Source organism: Ambystoma mexicanum, chromosome 2q, assembly GCF_040938575.1.
Source record: "Ambystoma mexicanum isolate Mex_15411 chromosome 2q, UKY_AmexF1_1, whole genome shotgun sequence".
NCBI lineage: Eukaryota > Metazoa > Chordata > Amphibia > Caudata > Ambystomatidae > Ambystoma > Ambystoma mexicanum.
In genome coordinates, this window is record NC_090924.1 from 115,269,455 (window position 1) to 115,293,695 (window position 24,241).

Below are 24,241 nucleotides of genomic sequence, written 5' to 3' on the forward strand. Positions count from 1 at the left end.
CAGGCTTCAAAATTAGACATTTCATGTGAGAGCTTATTTGTGCCTTCCGCCGTCATATTATAGAATAGACCAAGACCGGTTTAGGAACAAAACCGTTCATATGAGTGGTTATATGTGCCTGCCTCAGTCATGTTGCACAAGAGACCGTGGCAGGCTTAGGACCAGGGGTGGACAGGGAACCAAAAGAAGCCCTCGAAATAATTTTCAATGTGGCCCCATATTACACATTTTCAGCCGGTCCAACCCATTTACTATGAGAACATGTGGAAATACCACACGAAAGAGGCCCAGGGTGCAGAGGCCTGCCAGGAAATCTCCAGAGTTCCCAACAGGCCAGTCCACCCATTTTAGGACACCTGAATAACTGGGGCTCGATATTCCATGTAACACAGTTAGGCACAGGCTGGAATTCCTTTCTGTGTGAGTGAATCATGCGCAGTGTCGTGTATGAAATGAGGCAGTGCCTGCATTTGAATTCAACCTGAATAGCCTTACATGGTAACACTATTTGGGCATACAACGACGATGCAGGAAGGCTATATTTGCGGAGTTCGAGATTATCCTGAACACTTGGAGATGTCATCCTGTATGTTGACATGTAGTTGGTTTCAGTCTAAGACGAGAAATCAGCACTAGCCAGCAGTGGTAGAGTCTTCAGAAATGAGGGCCTTCGCTTCTGTAATCTAAATAAGAATCTGCTTTCTTTGCGTTCCACTTTAAATGTTACACCGCCAGGGGAGTTGCAAGGTCTGGAAAAGATCCGGGGCTAAGCTAATGTCCAGGCTGTCAGGACTCGGGGCTAGCTAGTCTTTTGGCTGTAGCTCCTGAGCTTCTATCCGGGGCTACAGCCAAAAGATCCGGGGCTATAGCCCCCTCAGCCCCCCCTAGCAACGCCCCTGTACACCGCAACACCAAGACTTAATCTTATTGCTCAGGACGTAATTTCACCAAAATGCAGGGGGCAGCGGAAGTGATATCACACAGCCCTTGAACTCTGATTAAATCACAGGAAGTGATGTCATTCGACCCCTCCCCCAAGTAACATCACAGGAAGTGATGGCACACGACCTTAAGATGCGACTAACCCCCCTGTTTCCCGGGGTTCTCATTTCAGCCATATATCAAAACTGAGGCGCAGAGGGAAGCATTTGGGAAATGTCATTTTCCAGTTTCGACGTGGAGCCTATATGTAAAACATACATAATGCAGTACTTGCTACAGCTATTGTATAAAATATCTGTAGATCAATGGACACAGAAGTGCTCGTTATCTGTGGAATTGATGCCAAAAAAGCACTGCCCTGGGGAGGCGAGCACTGTCTGTTTACCCAGGAGCAAATGATGCACAAACAAGGCCTGAAAATGAAATCCTTGGCCAGAATGTAGTATCAACAAAATGTCGTTGTTATAAATGTATCCAAGTCAGCTACCGCTACGATAGAAGAAACCTATTGTGCCGGTGTAAGCTGAGGCCATCTTTCTCTGTGTGCATTTATCTTTAAATTATGTGACAATCAACCACATGTTGTCCCCCACAACCCAGAGCTGAACATAACGCCTTCATTTCCTAGGCTTTGATACATGACTCTTCAATCTTTTTTAATGGGATGAGGTGTTGGGGGAGGTGACGACTGCATTCCCTCAAGAGTGGGGCTCAATGCATCTACGATTTTCAGAGCTCCATGTGCGAGGTGCGTCATTCAATGACCCCCCTCAAGCCCGGCCTATGAAGGAAGATTCCACAAAACCCTTTTCAAGAAGGAGTTTGAGTGGGGAGGGTGGGTTACTCCATGGCTCTCTCACTTCTGAAACTCTGTGTCCACCGCTTATTTTCTTAAACAGTGTTGCACCATAGCAGGGTCCTGGTCGAGTTTGCGGCCCATCTCGACCATTCACATCACATTTGAATGTGTTGAAGGTGAGCAGAGCCCAATCAGTGGCGTAGCACACAATTTGGGGTGCCCACTACGAGCCATGCTCAAGGCCCGACCGCCACCCCACCCCCCAAGCTCCTTAACAAAGCACAGGGCACCCCAGGCCGGCCCGGACCACCACGTGTGCATAATGTCGATGATGATTATGCTGCTGCAGAGGCATGCACTACTCCCAAGTGAAAGAAGTAAAGATGTTTTTTATTCAAAGCTTAAATGTCTCACCTAGCAAGAGCGGGGCGGTGCCTGATCCCAAAATATACTACCCGTCAGTGGTGGCTGGTGAGTTGTGTTATTGGATGGTGTAAACGTTTGCCAGAAATATGTGATTGCGATCGAGCATAGCGAGGGGGCCCGATCTAACAAAAACATGGTTTGGGGAGGTGTGGGGGGGGGGGGGGGGGAGTACAATAGATGCAAGTCACCAAAAGTGCCTAAGCGCTTTTCCCAATGCATTGTCATGCCGGTCGCTTCAATATATGCTAGTATAAAAACATTTTCATGCTGTTTGTGCCCATACATTTCCATGCTGGCTCCACTAACATATGCTAGTATTCCCATATAAGAACATACTCCTATTTGCTTTGAGATGTTTTTCATAGTATCATTACTGGCACTAGGCACAAAGCTGGCTCTGCCAATATATGCCAGTACTCCTATGTAATAAAATACTCCTGTTGGTTTGGCCATTAAAAGTGACATGTCACAATAAGAAAACATATTTATTTATTGAAATTTATATAGCGCACAGCGGCCCTGGGCCATCGTGGCGCTGTTACAGAATACTTGCTTAGTACAGACATATCCAAACTGGTTCCAATGTAAGCCAGTCTAGACCCACAAGAGCACTTATCATCCTTGCTTCATCATAGATGCAGAGTTAATAAAATGTTATGCTACAGTAAGAAATATACAGGCTGCTACACCAAAACGCCAGTCTAGCGGGGTAATATTACTTTTCATGCTTGCTTTATCAAAGATGACGAATAATAAATGTATCAACATGCCAGTCTAGCCAGGTAATGACGCACACACACACACACACACACACACACTCGTACATCCTTTCACCCACCCATACATCTCCTCCCACATTCATTCAGACTGCATTTACCACACAGGCATGCACCCATGCAGAGCATTCACACACACAGTCACATTCATACCCATTCACCCACCAGTCATTCACCCATATACCTTCTCTCACATGCACTTACACTGGCACACACCCCCAGATCATTTATTCACACACACACTCAAATCTTACTCACCCAACATTCACTCACCCATACACCTCTCGTTCACTTGCACTGCATGCTCTACACAGAACCGCACCCACCCACCCAGAACATTCAAACCACACACTGTCACATTCCTACTCATTCACCCGCCACTCACTGACCCATACACCTTCTCTCACGTCCACTCACAGTGCATTCTCCACACAGACACGTACCCATTCAGAACATTGAAACACGCTACCACATTCATACTCGTTCTCCCACCAGTCACTCACTCATACACCTTCTCTTAGATCCACTCTCACTGCATTATCGACACAGACAACTACCCTCCCACCGACCCAGAACGTGCAAACACACACTCTTATCACATTTCATCTCATTCACCCACCACTCACTGACCCACATACATTTGACCCAAAATTCACACATGCAAAATACACATCACATTAAAAAAAGCCTTTTAACCAGTTTTTCCAGCTTCAGTCCGTCTCCCCAGACCACCCTTGGCTCCTCTGTGCTGCTCACAAACAGGCGAGCTTCCTGGTTCCTGTATATGGTCCGCAAGGAAGCCAGAGAAGGGGTTGGAGCTAAACGTGGCATGTGACAAGTGCCACATGTCACAGTCAGATCCAACCCCTACTGAGCACTTCCTTCTCGTGCTGCAAGCCCTGGCACAGCATTCACCCTGATGGGTGAAGATTGTGCTGGGGCACCCCCAAACCTGATGTAGCAGGGCCTCCATACTGCATGGGCTGCGGGGGACTCTGCTACTACAGGAGCTTCAGTTAAAATAAACCATATTTTGTTTTATCTTTTTACAGCAGTAGCAAGGGAGAACACTGAGGTCATGGCTGTGACCCCAAATGACATCCCTGTAATTGCTTAAGCGCACATTGCCCAGTAACCATAGTAAAAGATCAGATTCACAGCCAGGTCAGGAAGCGTAGAAGTGCCGATCTGTTGTAGGGCCATTATCATTTTAGGATCCGCAAAAGGTGTTCATATTTCTTTTCTTTTTACTTGAGTATTTAAATCTTCTTCAGTCACCTTACAGCTCCAGTTCATAACATCATAAGACCAATTGAAAAGGAAAGTCATCTTATCAACATTGTTTGTTTATCTGACCCTACTCCGCCTCTTTAGGGAGGCAATGCTCCCTGGATGCACCCCTCCTTTCTCGTCCTCAGTCCTTCAGGAGCATTTCTGGATTAGCTTTGCTGTTCTTTCTTGGTTCTTGGCTTTGGTGCTTTCATCCTGTTAATCCTAAAATGGTAAAAACAAGTGAACCCTTTTTCAGGGGAACAAAGGATATTTCAAATGAGTTGCAGTATGTCGAAGTTCTTATATTTGTTGCTAACACTTCCACAGCTGAGCAGAAATTCATAAAGTGCATGAAGTGGGGATAGGCTGGAACACACAGAGATAAACCCCCCTCAAAAGGATATATTAACACTCTATGGCCAAATCAGCAACAGTTTTCTTCCTTCCCGGGCATACTCTATGAACACAAGAAGCTTTGAACAATTCTTCTTCTTCCTTTGCCTTTTGTGTGTTGCCTCAGGACACCTCCTCTGACGACTCCTCTTTAATACTTAATCTAAAACTTTCCACTCCAATGCTGATGACACTCAGATTTCCTAAATGTCTCCTGCCCCAAAACTTCTTCTCCCACACAGATCATTTGCTTCTCATCATCGAGAACTGGATGGATCAAAGTTACTTAAAATATAAAGTTTCCAAGACTGAAACCATGAACCTGGGTGTCACCACTGTAGAGAGATATTTATTTTGACACTTTGAATGCCAGATTTCTATTAGTGTGGCCCGACTAACTTCATGCTTCCTGTATAATTCCTACGGTACAATTCTGGGCAAGAAAAACAGATTTCTAAAAATAAATATTTAAAAGAATAGAATCACATTTTATTCAAAGTGATCTCCAGCTTTACACCATGGTGATCACCACAATGTTGTAGGCTGAAATACAATTGGTCAATCAAACACATATTTCCTGCCTGTAAGAATCTTGCTATTGGCACTCACCCAAGCATTCAACTTCATAGGAATATATATGGATACCAGGCATTCTAAGCAACACAATATAGTTAAATGAAAAAATTGCTGCTTTTTGGCCGGTGTATCATTAGGCATTTTTCAATGGAATCAACTCAACATAATATAGAAACCATTGTTTTTCTCCACTATCAAGACAAGTATGGCATTGGAGAAAAGTTACTTGTACATACAACATTGTCATGATATCTTTTTCAGCTAGTTCCCCTATATAAGTGTGGGGTTGTGAATGTATTGGCTATGTACAGCATTTAAATGTCAACAATGGCCAGCTTAAATATGACTCGCACAGGTTTGAATTCAGAAAATCATAGTCTCAAGAATTCTTGCAATCTGCTCTGAGCAGATGTGTGCACACTCTTTATGGATATTCAGTTTTCCCTGAACATGTGGGGGCAATTTCTAATAAACATGTGTTTGTTACTTTCATTCTAGACACGTGTACAACTGTCAGTCTATCTATGTTTGTGTGCACAACTTTTATGTACTCGTGTGTAGTTGTCAGTCTGTGTGTTTTTCGACTGAAGTTCTGATCTGCTCCAGTAGAATGTAGAATGTTATAACCCACTCTCCTTTCACATTACTGCCTGCGCATTCAAAGATTAGAGACTGCAAGGGTTTAACACTTCTAATTCCCTATACTCACTTCTGTTGCTCAAACATCTAATTTATGGCTAGGCCTACCTCTGTGGCAATTCTGTATGATATCACTGTAGACAATAGTGTGTCATACACTATGGCCCAAAGGATGCTACACAGACTTAAGCCACAGAACCTATTTTAAATTGTGTCTAATTTTACAAACGGTCTTCTGCATTCAAGTGGTACCAACGTTGCATACTGTTTTAAATTTGGCCTCCCAATACAAAATGGACTGTATCTAAACGGTCGCATGAACAAAAAGTTCTAAAAATGGTAAAGACTGCGGGGGCAGCGGGGCTGTCCCCAGCAACACCCCTGTTCACTATACTGTGTGGTATAGTGAGCAGGGTGTTGCAGGGTACACCCCCGCAGCACACCCGTGAAAAAAAAAACAGGGGCTGCGGGGGTGTCCCCCACAACACTCCGCTCACCATACTGTGTGGTATAGTGAACGGGGTGTTGCGGTGGACATGCTCGCAGCACACTCGTGAAAAAAACAGGGGCTGCAGGGGTGTCACACGCAACACCCCGCTCTCTATACTTTACAGTATAGTGAGCGAGGGTTGCGGGGGAAACCACTGCAGCCCCATAAAATAAAAATAAAATAAAAGGACACTCCGGCGCCCGTTCCCGATCACGGAAGTGAAAGGGAATCGGCACAGCAGGGACACAGCGTGAAGAAAAAGGTAAGTGGGCTTTGTTTATGTTGGGGGTGTGGGTGGGGGGTGTCATGGGTGTGTTGTGGGTGGGTATGTGGGTATGTACGTGTGTTCGCATGAGAAAGGTGCAAACTTTTGGTTTTGGAAAATCAGCCGCGGTCGGATCACGTAAATCCACAAAATGCATTGGGCTGTTAGGAAATTGGTTCTTACTTGGTACTCAATATAAGTGGGAGACACAGGGCACCATATTTAAGGTTGTGCCTGTAACTTTAATATTCCCCTTGGCTCCCACCCTCTCTGCCCTGGGTTTTTACCCTGGCGAGTCTATAGGGACATTTTGGAGTTATATTTGGGTTTCCATACTTCCATTTTAAATGCAGCTTTTCTTGTTTTGGAGACCGAGTTTGGACCCTCAATCTGGATGTACTGCCTCATCAGGGTCCCTTTTCACTGGCTGTCTGGAAAGCCAGTCTCCCTGGTGTGGTTTGCTCATTTGTCTGGAATGGCCCCTTTCCTCAGCCTGGCTAGAACCCAATTATCCAGATTGTGGTCTCAGCTCTGGGCCCTCCATCCAGTTGTAGTCAAAATCCTCAAATTGCATCTCCCCATAGTCCATAATAACCTCTCTATCTTCTATGAAGAAGCTTATATATTGTTGAACTTATCCCAGATCTTATGAAAGAAGTGTTATTTCTACCAGTCTCATGACACAGCAAGAAGAGGTAAGCTACCTCCTGATGAAAAATGGCAATTTTAATTTTAGGACATAGCTTTAGATGTAAATATTTGAGATTGTGTAGATCAGTGTGCACAATGACAGCTGTGAATGATCGCGTTGTGATAAACAGTGGAGTATATATGTGTATTTCCTAATACCCTATGCATGGGTTGGTAGATATAGTTTCTAGCTGCAAACTGCAATTTGTTTGTGTTAATCCGACCTTGCATCACATAGTTACGATTTATGTTCATGATTAAAGTTTGGGGTTTTAAAGGGTAACCTGTATTTTCCCATCCAGTTTTGGATGGAAGAAATGTTTGCTTCATCCTACAGGGGATACCGTTCATGCATATCCTGCATACTCTCCTTCATGATATCAGTATATGTTGAGGTAGAATGTCTTTGACCTCTCATAAAGATCAGATGAATGTCTGCATGGATTCAGCTAATGGATTTTTATGAGGCCTATATTTTGACAAATGGTGACAGGTCTCTTAAAAGCCTAGAGCCTAACCACATTAGCTGGCATCTGGCTGTGGTTTTCTGGGCTCTCTTCTTAGAAACTGCTTTCAGCATAATACACCAATGGCTCTGTGTAGGCTCATATCTGAACCGGGGCTAGGCTCTGGGAAGGAATTTTCCTGGGCTCATATCTTGTGACTGCATTCCTGAATTGGGGCCATGCTCTGGAAAGGAATTTTCAAACGGTTTGAAGTTACCCAACTTCATCAAGAATATGCCCAGGCGTGTTAATTTCAAATTAAATACAGGCCCTCATTAGGACCCAGGAGTTAAGGGGTTTACGGCGCCGTAAACGGCGCCGACCCTTAACGCCTGATTCCAAGGTCCCTTTGCGGGATGGTGATTTTAACGCCTGCTTTTTGCAGGCGTTAAAACCCATGCCGCAAAGGGACCTTGGTGCTAATTACGCCACCGTAATTTACGGTGGCGTAATTAGCGCCTTTCCCCATTCCCATTATGCCCTATGGGGCAAAAATGGGAATGGGGAAGGGTAAAATGGGAAATGGGGATTTACCGCCCCACTCACCTTGGAATGGGGCGGTAAATCCGCCAACCACCATGGCGTAACCATAGTTTACGCCATGGTGGTAAGGGTACGACCCAGGCAGTAACTTACCGCCTGGGTCGTAATGAGGGCCACCGTCTGATTCAGAGTGAAAGTATGCATGGCAGAACAAAATGGAAATTGAAATGAGGCTTTGGTTCTACTCTACATATCACATTATTTTGGTTAAAATGAAACGTATACAAATATAATCACTGAAATTATATACAGTTTTCTATGCTACACACGTGTAATTTAATTATCTGTGCTTGACACTTGAGACCAAGGACATCACGCCAAGGTTATGGACTTTGTATCCACATGTGTTTAACATTGATTCAGGCAACAGTTGAAAAAGTGCGTGAATTCCAGTTGTGTCTTTAAAATATTAAATCGGGCATTGGAAATAGTTGCAATCCAAATTCACTTTCCTGCTATTAAAATGTTCTTGGGCGTGTGCATTTGTTCACACCTCACACTTCAAACAGGCATCCTTTTGATCCCAACAGCTATCAAGATGCGCAATCCCATAGGCCGTACACTTTAACAAATAGCGACTCTCTTGTTCTTTCAGAAAGGCTTTTCTCTTTTCCCTTTTATTTTAGGCCATTATATGAGCTGTATTTTCACTTACACCACCTGCTTCATGCTATAGCACAAATGCCTCCTCCACCTTCTTCTTCTTTCGCTTCTGTGCTGCTCATGTAAAACGCAGCACATTCATGGCCTGAGCATGTCCTTGCAGGTTAGAACAGTTTTAAGGAATCCCTTGCACGCCTTTAGACTCTTAACACTTTACCCACATTGATCAGGATCTTTGGGCTTTGATAATTGTTTCACCATAATTTCTAAGGTGAATTATGCCAACTAAGCTCTTCCTGATTGCCAAATAAATAGACCCCAAGAAAAAATTCAAAACTCTGAAGCCAGACTTAAAGAAAAAGAGACCATCATCACTCTTGCGCTGGCTTCTATTCATTCACTCCCAGTTTGTACAAGAAGCAAACATCTGTACTTGATCTACTGATGCTTGTCAGACACAACTCGTTGCTACATCTTCATTACAATCTCCAGATAGGCAACTTCTGGCTTCCTGAGATCTGCCAGTGTTGATCACCCACGGCTACAAGCCTCCAGCTACCCTAGGAAATGTTACAAATTCTTCTCAATCCATCCCCCTTAGCTTTGGAACTGCCTTCCATACAGCATCAGAGTCTGCCTCTCCCTATGATTTCAGGGATGCATTCAAGACTCTGCTCCTTCCCCTTCCTGCGCTGGTGATCTCCCTGTCCCCTTTGCCTTGTGGCTGTTTCCCCTCACGTCTTGCCCTCTATGCATCTTAAGAAGATTAATTTCATAGTGTGCCCATTACAAGTTTCATAAAGAAAACTTTTGAGGGCTACTTGCACTAAACCGCACAGGCTGTGCAGATGTAGATTTTGTTTTTTTCCAGGCCCGCTTTGCCAAGAAGAGAGCTATTTCCAGTTCAGGCAAAGGCAAGTCCTTTTCCTACATGTATGTAATAAGTCCTTAATGGAGGTATGTCTTGAAAATCTGGTTTATTTCAAGATAACAATATAGAGCAGCAGCTCCAGCCGTCTCCGCTTCCAGAATCTTCAACTTCTCCACTCTCTTCCTCTTTCAAACCAACACATTTTCAGCTGTCTCGTTCCACACTCCAACGGAACCATCCCTCCATCAGGTCCCACTGAGCTGAATAGTGACTTACATGCTTACCTATCACACCAACTGTTTAAAATGTATGTACATATGTAACAGTGTGCTTATGTTAAAACCCTCCAAACTCTCCCCAACTTCTCAACAGATAATGCTAGATGGGTACCCCAGTATGTCTGAAACCAGGGGGCAAAAAGTGAAGTTACAAGCTACTAGCCAGCTTTAAAAAAAAATCACTTGCCATCTCAATTCTAGACACACAAATGGCACACCTTTTCTTACTTGCCAAGAGTCCAATATGACTAGCCAGTGGCCAGTGGCTAGTGGCGAGTGCAAATTCTGCACCCTGACACACCACACCGCTTTGCAGGATATCTTGCTATAGTTGCCCAGTGTTTTTTTCCATTCTGTCCACAGATTCAACTCTCATATTTTGTAGCCCATGGTCTCCAACAGGACGCTTTTGTAAAGTTTGACAAACATGTTTAATCTTTTTGGTCATTGTCTTTGGTTCGCTCTCGGTCTAATACTCAAATTCATACTGCGGTGTTCAAAATCAGCTGTCATTAATTGCCCTGAGTGAGTACACTTTTGACAGAGCATGGAGAAGATATGTTGTCTTCTGACATTATTAAGCTTTTCAGTGTCCGTCATCCTGGGTGGCTAGAGATCAGGGCGAAATAAGCTTTTGACTGGGGGCGGGAAGATGAAGGGGTGCAAGTCTTATTGCACCTCCCCTCCTTAGTAGGAAGTATGCATTCACCTCATGCCATAACAATAACATTTTTGCGTTAAAAGTGTTTTTATTGAAAAGGGTAAAACTGGCATATGGCAACACTTCAATCTACAACAAGGCATTAGAGAAGCAGAACATACACCACCTGTCATATTTCTCCACTTAGCTCTTTATTTCTCCCCTTTGATCATAATGGTCATTGAGCATAACTTTAGTAAACATTGCAAAAATGAATGTACACATAGTGATGCGCTATCGAAGATGTTCAACACTCCCTGAGCTAGATACCTGTACCTGCAAGTGACTGCATGTGGAACAAATTCTGCCCACTTAGATTAGCGGGACAAGTTACTGCATGCACCCTCTTTTCAAGGTAGGGTATAATTGGTTCCCATATACCATAAAACATTCATGCATTATGTGTTATTAGTTCTGTTGAAAGGACAGTCCAAAGATGTTGCCATTATTCCAACATGTTGTGTACATCTACCCGACCCTAGATTGCAGCTATTGCCAACTTGCCCACCAAGAGTATTTTCCTTATCAAGTAAGTGCATCTCAGCTCTGTACAGGAGTGTGTGTATTGAGACGAACCCAGCTACACCCTCTCTTCCCTGGATCCCAAGGCAACATATTGCCTTTATCAAAGCCTATTTCTTTTCATAAATCCAACAGAAACCGTTCACTTATTTGGCATGTCCACCATGTATGGAATAGTGTCGTCTCTTAACTGTTCTGTCTCCATCACTAGAAAAACCCTCCTCTTTCAAACTCATGGATCCGCAAGTTGGTCAAATACCATTGACCTAAAAGCCAATATGCTGGTTCCCTGTGCTGCACACAGAAGGACGAGTTGCTAACATGTTTTCAAATTGCTTCTGATCTATCATTCTGCATCTCCCTGCTTAGGTCTCTCTCCTAAATGAGCCCTTGCTCTAAGGTTGACATAAAGGCCAATTTCAGAAGAAAAGTCTACAACTTCAAGATAAGAATATTTGTCCTTTTGAGAGATTCCAGCAATAGCTGAAATTGTGTCAACTTTGTAGTAGTTGCAGATATATTGATAGCAGACAGTCCTGAACTGAAGGTACCATAGTCCATCAGCCTCCATTAAACCAAAATTCCTCTTGCAACTCTCAAATGATTTATGGCCCCTTTATCAAAACCATAGAAGTGTTGGTGCCAGTGTTCCCTCTAATGAAGTGTGGAAATTATTTCCTTTCGTGCAAACATTGTCTATTTTCACAACTAATGAGGTAATTCACTTTGTGAACATTGTGACGAATCCAAGGATGATGTCACTCATTCTTCACCTTCAAGTACTAGTCTAGTGGTCAAAACACAACATGACCTAAAGAGTTTGTCATTTCCCACCTTCTAAATATATCAGATCAACCAAAGTATGCCTGTGGAACAGCACCAGTAACAAGATTGTACAGTACTAGGACGAGGAGGCCCATAAAGTAACACTAGAGAAGCGCCAACAGCGCTCTAGTTGTTAACCAGTTACTAAGGGTTCTCAGCTGATAAAAATGGAAAAGGGACAAAACGAAAGTGGTTTTTGGAGTAACAGAAGCAGTGGCAGTCGTGGTAGTAGTGTTCTGGCGTTTCGGAACAGTTGGAGATGCAAAGGCAGATAATATGGTAGCAGAGAAAGTGAGTTACAGACTAACTGGATAAGGAGTTGTGGAACAAGTCGAAGTGGAAGCAGCAGCAGTGGTCGTTGTGGAAGTAATGGAAATGGTAGTTGGAGTGGCCGGAAAAGTTATGGAGAAAGACAGTTGAAAGGAGAAGCTGAAGTGAAGGAAACCGAAAGGCTTGTGAACAGCCCACAGCCCGTGAAGGAGACAGAGGGCTGATGCAGGAACGTGGACGGCGTTCAGAGGTGGCAGAGAGAGAATGATCTCAGGCGGGGCTTCGTGATCCGGTGTAGGTGTAGGAGCGCGGGCACGTTTGGAGGGAGAGTAAACCTGCAATAGGGAGTATAAGAGCCTCATGTCTGTCAAGGTACGGAGAGGCAAGGCAGAGAAGAGCCAGCGAATAAGCCGACAATCGGCTGTTCCACGTGTAACAGCAGTAAGAAACCTGGGAAGAGCGAAACCGGTTTGCAAACTCTGAGCGGGGCGGGAAATCATTGCGGGAGCCCAAGTGACGGCAGAAACCACGGCTTCCTGCAGTGGTACCGCCTCCGGCTTCATAAGGCCACATCATTAAACGCAAGCAACGTTCACTCTGAGGCGGACACACAACCTCAGGAGAGTAGCAGTTTTGCCGACGGTGTGAAAGCGGATGCTTGAACACAGCCAGAGTTAGGAGGAAGAATAAGGCCCCACCACCCGGAGAGCGGCGAGTACAATATTTGAACATCAAGAATGGTCAAATATATAAAAAAGGCATGGTCTCCGCCATACCAGGAAAGAGCTTGTCCCAGAGTCTACGGGAAAGAGATGTGTAGGGACTGAAGGGACCACGTCGCAGAGCGGTGGCAGGGAAGCTGAAAACTCCCAGGAAGTACCAGGACCGCAAAGAAGCATCTCTCTCGGCCAAGAGTGATACCAGATACCAGGGTCGTGTGGGGAGAGAGGACCAGGGATCTGAATAAAGCTGGGAGGAACTATGTTTGAAAATTGTGGCGAACACCAGTACTTGGGAAAATTAAAGATACACTTGGCAGACAGGAGACCAAGTGACTGACAATGAGAAGTAACACAAAGGCAGACAACTTGTAAGTCTATTCTACTCTTCCTCGGCGCAGTACCTGTATAAATAATAACTGACAGGTTAACAAGCCAATTGTTGATGTATAACAAAGTTGTGTGTGAACTAAACACAGTGAAGAATCTGTGAATATAACAGATTCAGATTGGACCGGATAAAAGGCCTGTATAGGCAGTGTGGTAAACCAAATATACATTATTACAGAAAGGAAAGACTAGGGAAGGGGGTTGTCCCCCTGCATTATAAAATCCACTTTCCAAATAGTGGGTGCAAAAAACCAGCAGCCAAATACATTATTATTTTCCCTCATCGAAGTTTGTGGTACATGAGTGTGAGGGCATGATAGGTTTTGGACACAGGACGGTGACCATTTATTTTGGACACCCTGACAGCTGTCTCATTGGTTAGTTTTGTTGAGGCAGGGAAACCCCCACATAGAGTAGAGCTAGTGAGGCATTTCCCCCATCCCTTTTATTATTTAAATAAAAGCACTTGTGGAATCAGTGTCTCCTTACTCCGACTCCTCACATAATGCATAGTTAATGAGCCTTAATTTCGGTAAAGAGCGTGGAAGGGGAATTTCTTCCTCGCCAACCACTGCACTTCTTTACAAATCGGTACAAAATGTGCAACCTATAGAACATCCCAATATATTCGGCCAAAAAAAACATATTCTATAGGTTTTCAAAGAGAGCTTCGAGGGGATTGGGTCCTCCGACGTATTCCATATCTATGACAGGTAATGTCCACAGCTGTGCTGCTTCGGAAAATCTTTGGCGTCTGCGTCCTGCGTCGATGCACCGTCCCCGAGGACCTCCTTCGACGGCCGACGTCGCCCGATGTGATAAGTAGGACGCACGACGCCCATAGCCTCAGTTCCGTTTTTTCCGCGAACGTGTTCGCTTCGTGAATCTCGGTACGCCTCGACTCGTTGGAGTTTGCTGTTTTCAATTCTCGGTTCGTTGAACCTGTTCGGTTTGTTGTGAAGACCTGTTCGTGGCGATGTCTTTCTCGTCTTTAACCCTGCGTCCGGGCTTGAAGAACTGCGTGGACGGTGGGTCCAAGATGTCGGTCACGGCCTCGCACGACGCCTGCCTCTGGTGCCTCGGGGAGGCCCACGATACGGACAACTGTGTCGACTGCCAGTCGCTCACGGCAAAGGCCTTGCGGGAACGCAAGAAGAAGCTGTCGGTAGGCCGGGTGTCTAAGCCCCGGAAGTCGAGGTCTGTGGGGCTTTCGACGGATGACTCGAGGGGTGACTCTATGCGTCATCGTCGGAACTCCAGTGGGTATCCTTCCGGGAGTCGGTCTCGCCACTCCTCCGCCTCTTCGAGGCATTCCCGGAAGCACCGGCATAGGTCGCCTTCCCCGTCCTCTTCCGAGGACTCCACCCGTCGGCGGGTCGCTTATCCCTCCATGCAAGCGACACCGGAGGAATGGGCTTCCTTTGGGAATCAGATGCTAGCGATTCTTGAATCGCAGGGCACCGGTCTGTCCGCGCCTCCGAGTGGGGTTGGTCGGCACCGGTCGAGAGACAACACCCGTACGCCTTTGGGCTCGGGTGGTCGGCACAGCTCGCGGGAGAGGTCCCGCTCGGACAAGGGTAGCCGTTCTCGCCATGCCCATGCCAGGTCCCGGTCCTCGACGCGCTCGAGACCGTGTGATCCTGTGCCGTCTTCGAAGAAGACGTCGACGCCTGTGGCGCCGAGGTCGTCAACGATTTCTCTCGAGGCTCCGCCTCCGATGGGGTCGTCGACGCCGTCGGCGCCTAGGTTGTCGAGAGACACGCTCGGAGCTCCGGCTTCGAGGACTGTGTCGACGCCACCGATATTGGCGGCGCTGCAGCTGACGTCAATGCCGATTCGCTCGACGTCGGCGCCTTTTCTGCCGGCGCCGACTCGTTCGGCGCCCTCGATGCCTTTTCTGTCGACGCCGGTGCCGACTCGTTCGCCGCCCTCAATGCCTTTCGAGGCGGTGGTGTCGGAGGGGCCCCGTAGCACGGGGTTTGCCCCTAGAAAGGCTCTGGCTAAGGCCAGGCACTGCTTTGGTCCCCAGAGGTCTTCCTCTCCCCGCCTGGAGTACATTTCAGAGGGTGATGAAGGCTCTGATGGCGGCTTGGTTCCGGTTCCAGGTGACCTTATCTCGGGCCATAGCCAGTTTGATGATCTGCGGCAGTCGCTGCATGATGCCAGTGGATTGGACACCTCTCCGGAGGTGGAGTTTTGTAGGCCGGAGCCTGCCACTCATGCCGATTCTTCATATCGGCGCCTTATGTCTCGGGTCACTGAGTACTTGGGTTCGTCAGCTCCCCCAGGGTAGTTCGTTCAGGATGATCTCACAGACATCCTTGATCTCAGTCCCCCCACTGACCCGGTTTTGCCTTTTCATATGGCTCTGCAGAGAAGGGTGGCGGCGGCTTGGACTGCTCCGGAGAGTCTCCCGGCAGTGGGCAAGTCTTTGTCGCGAAAATACCATCCAGCCAGTAGCGACCCCTGCTACTTGTCTAGGCACCCCACTCCGGAGATTTTGGTGGTGCAGGCGGCTACTGCCCCGGCAAAGCAGGCGTCGTATCCTACCATCCCTCCGGATAGGGACGACAAACGTGTTGACGGCTGGGCGAAGAAAGTGTTTTCTTCAAGGGGTATGGCGCTTCAGGCGGCCATCTCCATCTCCATTGTCTCGTTTCACACACACTCTGTGGAACTGTGTTGCATTAGCGGCTGAACATATTCCCGAAGGGGACGAACGGATGGTTTCCTTGCTATGGTTCAGGATGGCAAGGATGCTATGTGTGAGACCGTTCAGTCGGGTTTGGACTTGGCGGATTGTGTCAGCCGGTCCATGGCGGCGAGCACCGTAATGCGCAGGTTTGCGTGGTTGCGGAAGTCTGGGTTCGCTCCTGATGTGCAGTCCCGGCTCCTCAACATGCCCTTTGACGGTGAGCACCTTTTTGGCAGCAAGGCTGACGAGAGCCTTGAGTGGTTGCAGACCTCCAAAGCTGCAGCAAAGTCGTTGGGCGCTGCAGTCCGCCAACCTCCGCCTTTTCGTCCTAGGGGACAGCAATGGAGGGGAGGTTCCTTTCGCTATTACTCGTCCTTTAGTAAAGCGAGGGGAGCTAGCAGTCAAAGAGGCCATCGTAAGAGTGCCAGAGGTGGAAATAAAGGTACTCGAGGTGCCAAGGCCGCTGGGGCAGTTGCCTCTTTGCCCTCGGGCAACGCCGCAGCCGCTACCACTCAGTCATGAGGCCAGGTCCCATGGTTCGCCGGTTGGGGGAAGGCTGGTGCAGCATCTTGTAGAGTGGCAAGCCATTACTTCAGATGTGTGGGTTCTGGAGATCATAACCCACGGCTACTGTCTTCCTTTTCGGCAGAGGCCTCACGACAATCCACCAGGGAGCCTCTCTTTGAAGAGTCCGGATCCGCTCCTTGTGCAGGAAATTCAAGCTCTGATGGAGAAAGGCACCATAGAACTGGTGCCTGTAGCGGAGAGGAACAAGGATGGTATTCCTCTTATTTTTTGATAGCGAAGAAAGACGGGGGATTGAGACACATCATGGACTTGCGCGGTTTGAGCAAACTCCTCAGGAAGGACAAGTTCAAGATGGTGACTCTTTCTCAAGTGCTCCAGGCCCTTCAACTTCAGGACTGGTTGGTGTCTCTCGACCTCAAGGATGCTTACTTCCATGTGCCGATCCATCCCAAGCACAGGAAGTACCTGAGGTTCGCGGTTGGCGACTCGCAATTTCAGTTTCGGGTCCTGCCGTTTGGATTGACCTCCGCCCCAAGGGTTTTCACCAAGCTCATGGTGGTGGTGGCAGCGCATCTCAGGAAAGGGGGGATTCACGTCTACCCCTACCTGGACGATTGGTTGATCAGGGGGAGCTCTCCCGAGCAAGTCCTGGATCATCTGTCCGTCACCTGCCACTCCCTTCACAGGCTGGGCTTCTCCCTCAATTTAAAGAAGTCCCATTTGACACCAACGCAGCAGCTCCAGTATATCGGAGCAGTGCTCGACACGTCCCAGGGGCAGTGTTTTCCTCCTCAGGTGAGGGCTCTTCACATTCAGCAGATGGTGCACAAATTTCAGTTTGCCCAGAATCTCCCAGCGTCCGAGTTCTTGAGACTGCTCGGCCTCATGGCATCCTGCATTCTTCTGGTGCCAGAGGCTCGTATGCGGATGAGATCTTTGCAGTGGGCACTCAAGCTCCAGTGGTCTCAGTCCTCCGGCAGGCTGTCGGACCCTGTTCAGGTGCCGTCCTCGGTAGCCAGGGACCTTCCGTGGTGGGCCATCGAGGGCAATCTGATGAAGGGGGCCCCATTTTGGCTGCCCTGGCCGGAGGTGACGATCGTGACGGACGCATCCCTCACGGGATGGGGAGCTCATGCCAATGAGTTGACAGTCAGCGGTCGTTGGTCTCCGTCGGAGTCCAGACTCCAAATCAATCTGTTGGAGCTGAGGGCCACCAAGCTAGCCCTGAAGGCTTTTCTGCCGACTGTGCGCGGAGAGTGTCCTGATTCTAACGGACAACACGGTGGCCATGCACTACCTCAACAAAAAGGGGGGGGCAGGGTCACTTCCGCTGTGCAGGGAGGCGATGCAGCTAGAGTTCTGGGCCATCCAGCAGGAAGTTTCGATCTCGGCTGTTCGTCTGGCCGGAGACGACAACGAGACGGCGGATGCTCTGAGCAGGCAGAGCACGATCTCTCACGAGTGGGAGCTGGCTCAGGAGATTCTCCTGGAGATCTTCGCCCTTTGGGGGACCCCTCAAGTGGATCTCTTCGCCTCCAGTGTCAACCGGAAGTGCGAAAGGTTTTGCTTGCGGGAATTTCCTCCAAAAGGAGCCTTAGGAGACGCGTTCGTGGTGGAGTGGTCATTCCCACTGCTGTACGCGTTTCATCCAGTCCCCGTCATCCCGCAAGTGCTGCAGAGGTTACGGAGGTTCGGTTCCCGGATGATCCTCATTGCTCCGGCGTGGGCCCGGAGGACGTGGTACCCGGACCTTCTAGACTTGTCCATCTGCCCTCCACGTCGTCTTCCCTACCGAGACGATCTGCTCTCACGGGAGGGGGGTCAGGTTCTCCATCCAGAGGTCAGATCCCTCAATCTTCACGCTTGGCTTCTGAAAGGTTGAGGTATAAGGATTGGGACATCCCTGAAGACGTGATGGAGGTGTTGCTCTCGGCCAGGCGGCCGGCAACAAAGTCTCTGTACCGTTGCCGTTGGAGAAAGTTCTGCGATTGGTGCAGAGTTCAGAATGTGGATCCTTTTGAATGTGACATTCCCATGGTTCTGTCTTTTTTGCTTTCTTTGGCCCACAGGGGCTTGCAAGTGGGGACCATTAAAGGTTACCTGGCGGCGCTGTCCATATTTAAGTGCTCGTCTGAAGAGTGTTCCTATTTTAAGATTCCTTTAATTTCGCAGTTTTTGAAAGGGCTCACTAATGTGTTCCCTCCGTCACCTTTTTTGGTGCCAGGTTGGGATTTGAACCTTGTTCTTAAATTTCTTATGGGTGCTCCGTTTGAGCATTTACATTCTAGCCCTTTGAGGCTGTTGACTCTGAAAACTGTGTTTTTGGTTGCGGTTACTTCCGCTCGCAGAGTGAGTGAGTTACAGGCACTTTCAGTTAAGCCACCCTTCACTGTGTTTCAGAAGGACAGTGTTGTCCTTAGAGTTCGTCCTTCTTTTCTTCCGAAGGTGGTTTCGGAATTTCATTTGAGCCAGAAGGTTGTTCTTCCGGCGTTCTATCCTCCTCCACATCCTGGTAAGGAAGAGGAGAGGCTCCATAGGCTTGATCCTAGGAGAGCGTTGAGCTTTTATATTTTGCGCATGTCCCGGGTCAGAGTGAACGATCAACTTTTCATTGGTTACGCAGGAAAGCGTTTGGGACAAGCTGTGATGAAACAGACTTTGTCTCGTTGGATTATTTTAGCTATCTCCGAGTGTTACCGCTTGGCGGGTAAGGACCCTCCGGCTGGCTTGCGGGCCCATTCTACCAGGGGAGTGGCTGCGTCTACTGCCCTGCAGAGAGGAGTTCCTATTCGTCACATCTGTGATGCAGCCACCTGGGCTTCCGTACATACTTTTGTACGTCACTACTCCCTCGATTCCATCAGAGGGCAAGATCTGGCCTTTGGCAAGGCAGTTCTCTATTCTGCAATTTGATTGGGCATGCAAAATTTGTATTCTAAATTCTTTCCCACCTCCTTGCTTGGTACTGCTTTGGGAGTCTGTCATAGATATGGAATACGTCAGAGGACCCAATCTCCTCGAAGAACAAGTTACTTTCTTACCTGGTAACGTTCTTTCGATGGGATGGTCCGACGACGTATTCCATATCGCTCCCTCCCTGCCTTCCCCGCTGCAGAATTTCTTTTGCGATTGCAGCTTGCGTTCCGCAAGGCCTTGTGTGTCTGACTGGCAAAAAACTGGTGGCACACGTTCTGGGAAAAAAAATATAACTGAGGCTATGGGCGTCGTGCGTCCTACTTATCACATCGGGTGACGTCGGCCATCGGAGGAGGTCCTCAGGGACGGCGCATCGACGTCATCGACGCAGGACGTAGACGCCATCGAAAGAACGTTACCAGGTAAGAAAGTAACCTGTTCTTCTAAACCAAACCAAGGCTTCAAGATCTGCCACTGTACCTAGTAAAACTATTCATGTGCAGTGAAAAATATGTTTGTGTCAGAAGAAAGCATTGTAGATCTAGTATAAACAATGTTTTGTTATCGTTATTAATGTGCTGCCTTCTAATGCTATTTGACATGGGGTGGGGGTGGATAAGCAGTAAGGTAGGCTCCTCGATGGATTGTTGAACTAAAACATTAACTTTGATATTATGGGACCACTTAAAAAGGGACAAACTGTCATGTATCTACATGCGCACAATTACTGTGCAAAGAAACTAAGATTGTTTGCAACATCCCCTCCCCCTATCAGGGTTGCCTAGGGTTATATAAGCTGTCAGTAATGCTACTGATTTACAGGAGAGATCTGAGTTGCCATAGCATTCATTACATCTGTGCCCAACGGGGCTCTGAACAATGGAACATATGCAGATTGCCTGCAAAGGACTGCTGATTTCTGAATGTCTATTGCCCTATGCTAGCTATGAGTAGAGCCAGGAATGTTTCCATAGCCATAATCCTTTGCAGGCAAATGGGATTGCAGTGTTGCTTTCCCCTTGAAGTGGAAAATTAGCACAAATATGAGAGTCTGAGCATGAAATGTGCCTACCCACAATTGTTTAGTTTATTAAATTGGTATTTACTGTCAACCTCCTAGTGGTGGTAAGCAGTACATACCTATATCAACACTAGTTAGTATAATTTGGCATTCTTTACGGAGAAAGCAAATAGCAAGTAATTGCTGTAGCTTGTGCATCATGAATGCTTGAGAAGGTGACAGAAGGAAGCTGTGCAAGTCCACGGGCACGAATAAGAGGGAACATAGATTGGTGTACTTATCCCGCCCTTCATCTGTTAACATCCGAGCATCTGGAAGTCGAAGAAAAATCTGAATTGCCAAGGATTGCATTAAGGAGAGGAGGATATCAGTAGCCACCCTTAGTTGTGAGTTATCCATACCCCCAGTCAATTTTCGTGATAGAATTAAGATGACGTGATGAGGTCTCTGGGCTTCTTTAGCCGCAGCTTCTGCCACAGACGGTGGGCCACTGTAGCGTGATCTCATTCCCACCATTGTTTTGTGGATAATACTTTTTACTCTAAGCCTGATAAAAGAGAGCTTCATTAGGGCAAGCTGTCTCTTCACCTGCTCAGGTCTATAAAAGTCTCTGAGATACTCTGGGTGGTCCTCTGCTGCAGATAAAATTAGAATTTTGAGTAGGTCATCACTGGACGGATTTACTGGCAATGCCTGGAACAAATCAAGCAGACTGGCAATAATATTAGTTTTAAGCATTGCCACTTTTCCCTTGCTCGAAGTAGTTTTTTTGCCAATCTCTCAGCTCTTAAGCAAATTCACCAAGATGCTTTGGGGGAATTGGCTCCGAAAGGTCCAGGTATCTTAGGAATTTAGCGACCCAAAGAGCGAAGTAGAATCCAGAGGGAATGGAGATCATCGGGAAACCGTTCTATTAGCCACTCAGAATGCAAAGGTGAACATTCTGAGTTAACAAAATAAATTAAAATATGTGACAAAAGTAAAGTACAGTTCAGTGGAGTCAGGGGAAGCTCAGTTCGTTTGTATCTATTGTTTGTATTTCACAGCAAGGTTTTTGTTTTCCCGCTAGTGCTAACATTCTGCCTCCATGCCATACCCTTTTGAACAGAGGTATGGCAAAGTTGCTGTTTGTTGACAGTCTTATTTTTCTACCCATCAGTATTAGCGGCCATCAGAGAAGCGGACCTCCCCACAGGAATCCCCGTAGGTATGAATATGTGTTGGAAGAATTTTCCTGTACCCCAAGTATCGGGTTCAGGCGGCTCGGTCCATACCTGGGATGCACATAAATGGCTGACTCTTCCAGGTGTAAACAGGGCGGAGCAGTCAAGGCTATCCTTACAAGAGGTGAGGATTGTGGTAGAAAGATACAGGGCATCATGCAACAACATAATAACAATAAGGACATGTCCATTGTGGTAGGTCAGAAGGAGGAGACGGACTAATAGGTGCCATTTTCAAACGGTTTATTGGAAAATAATAAAGAAAAATGCCTAACTTGCCCTATCCTGAGGGTTTCCTTACCTAACGCAACTAAACTAGGGTGCTCGTCGTCAGTGGTGCAGTCCACAATCAAAAGTCTGTCTTCTGTCCAAAACGAACCTACGCTGACCCAACCACCATTACTACACAACCAAACGTGCAGGAGAATGTCTCCCTTCTCCTGAGTTGCTTTTCATCAAACCTCTCCTCAATATAGGACCATTAGCCTTTTGCTTTCTCTCGTAATGCATCCTTCAGGGGCTTTTCCAGGCCCTTTATATAGGTTCCCTTGACTCTTCAAATTCCTCTCTGGGCTTTCTTTGATTCTTGATTGAGTCTCTGAATGTGTTATCCCTCCCAATCCTAATTTCTTCATTAAGATGAATGAGTATATGTTATGTTAGGAACCTTTGTAAAACGCGCGGTCGCCCGGAGGCATCATGGCGCTGGAGAGGCAGGGACCAAAACCAAGGCACAGAGCAGGCCAGGAAAGCTGAAGATCAGAACAAATGGGTATTTAAAGCTTTCCGAAAGAGCAGGTGACTAGTCAAAGATTGTACCACTAGTGGGAGGGTATTCCACAACAGTGATGCCACAATTGAGAATGGAAAGACAAAAAGAAGGTACACAAAGCATGCCAGTAGCTGCAGACTGCAATGGACGGTTGGGAACATAGCGCACAAACTTGGCACACAAATACTCAGCTCCCTGATCGTAAAAACCACAGTGAACAGATCACAGTGCCTTGAATTGAATGCTCTGGGCTACTGGGAACCAATGAAGAGAGCGCAATACGGGGGAGATGTGGGCCCCAAAGGGGGTCCCTGTTACCATCCGGGCTGCCATATTTTGAAGTCGTTGTAAACTGCCAACCAGCCCCTTTGGTTGGGAAAAGTAAAGGGAGTTACGATAGTCCAACTTGCTCAAAATCATGGCAGCTACAACTGAGGGACGTAGTATAACAGGGATCAGGTGTAATATGTTTCTCTGCATTTTTAACTGAAAGCGCCCAGTCTGACATACCGCGGATACCTGAGCGGCCATAGATAGGTTGTCAGACATAATAACACCAAGATTTTTTACCTTAGTTGAAGGAACAGGAAGCGGGCCCAGGGAAGGGGGCCAAAAAGAAGAAATCCAGAGTGAGGGGGTCAGGAGGAGAACCCACCACCAACACCTCTGTTTTATCCCCATTCAGTTTCCACCAGTTGTGGCCCATTCACTCCCCCACGGCTGTCAGGCACTTATGCAGGCACGCCGACACCTCAGACTGATCAAGGTCGAGCGGACCAGAAGCTAGGTATCGTCGGCGTACGAGTAGCACCTGACGCCAAAGGAGCGGATGAGGTGCAACAAGAAGAAGATATAAATGTTGAAAAGAATAGAGGACAGAGCGGACCCCTGAGGAACACCACAGCTAAGGTGACATTAATTAGACGTGAAAGGAGGAAGAGAAAGAGTTTGAGATCTATCAGCCAAGAAAGAGACGAACCAAGCCAGTACCCGACCTGAAACACCAATCGTGCCCAGGCGGGGCATCAGGGTAGCATGGTCTACAGTGTCGAAAGCTGCTGACAGATCTAAAAGAATCAGGGCTCCGACACCCCCCTTGTCAACCAGCCATGTCGTCCTGAACAGAGACAAGGACACTCTCTGTGCCCCTGCCAGGACGAAAACCAGACTGGGCCGGGTCAAGGCAACAGGATGATTCAAGCAAAGAGCACAGAATAGGAGAGACAAGTGATTCCAGAAGTTTCATCAGAAACGGGAGGAGAGAGATTGGCCGTAATTTGGAGGGCAGAGCAGGATCCAAGGATGGCTTCTTCAACAAAGGAATGACCAAGGCAGCCTTGAGTTCAGAGGGGATAACCCCCGACTGGCAAGAGATGTTAACAGCCGCCGTGATTTCACTATGGAGATCAACTGAGATCTCCTTCATTACTCCCAATGGCAGAGGATCTGAAGGGGCACAGGGTGTGATCCTTTGCATGGCATTGTGGACCATATACTCAGAGGAAAGAGGAAAAGAGGACCAACTAGGACAATAACTGTGTGGACTACCACTCGGAGACTGATTGCAAGATGGTGAAACATGGGACAATGG

General features: G+C 47.3%; 1 protein-coding gene and 1 long non-coding RNA gene across 13 annotated transcripts in view; one reads left to right on the forward strand and one right to left on the reverse strand.

Annotated features, from left to right (window-relative positions):
- The window catches only part of MAPK8IP3 (mitogen-activated protein kinase 8 interacting protein 3), an 892,115-nt gene that overhangs the window by 360,148 nt on the left and 507,726 nt on the right, over nucleotides 1-24,241 (forward strand). The window lies entirely within an intron of this gene.
- The window catches only part of LOC138569210 (uncharacterized), a 136,951-nt gene continuing 115,348 nt past the window's right edge, over nucleotides 2,639-24,241 (reverse strand). The window contains exon 2 of the long non-coding RNA XR_011303176.1: nucleotides 2,639-4,437. This is a non-coding gene — a long non-coding RNA (uncharacterized lncRNA). The remainder of the gene's footprint in view (nucleotides 4,438-24,241) is intronic.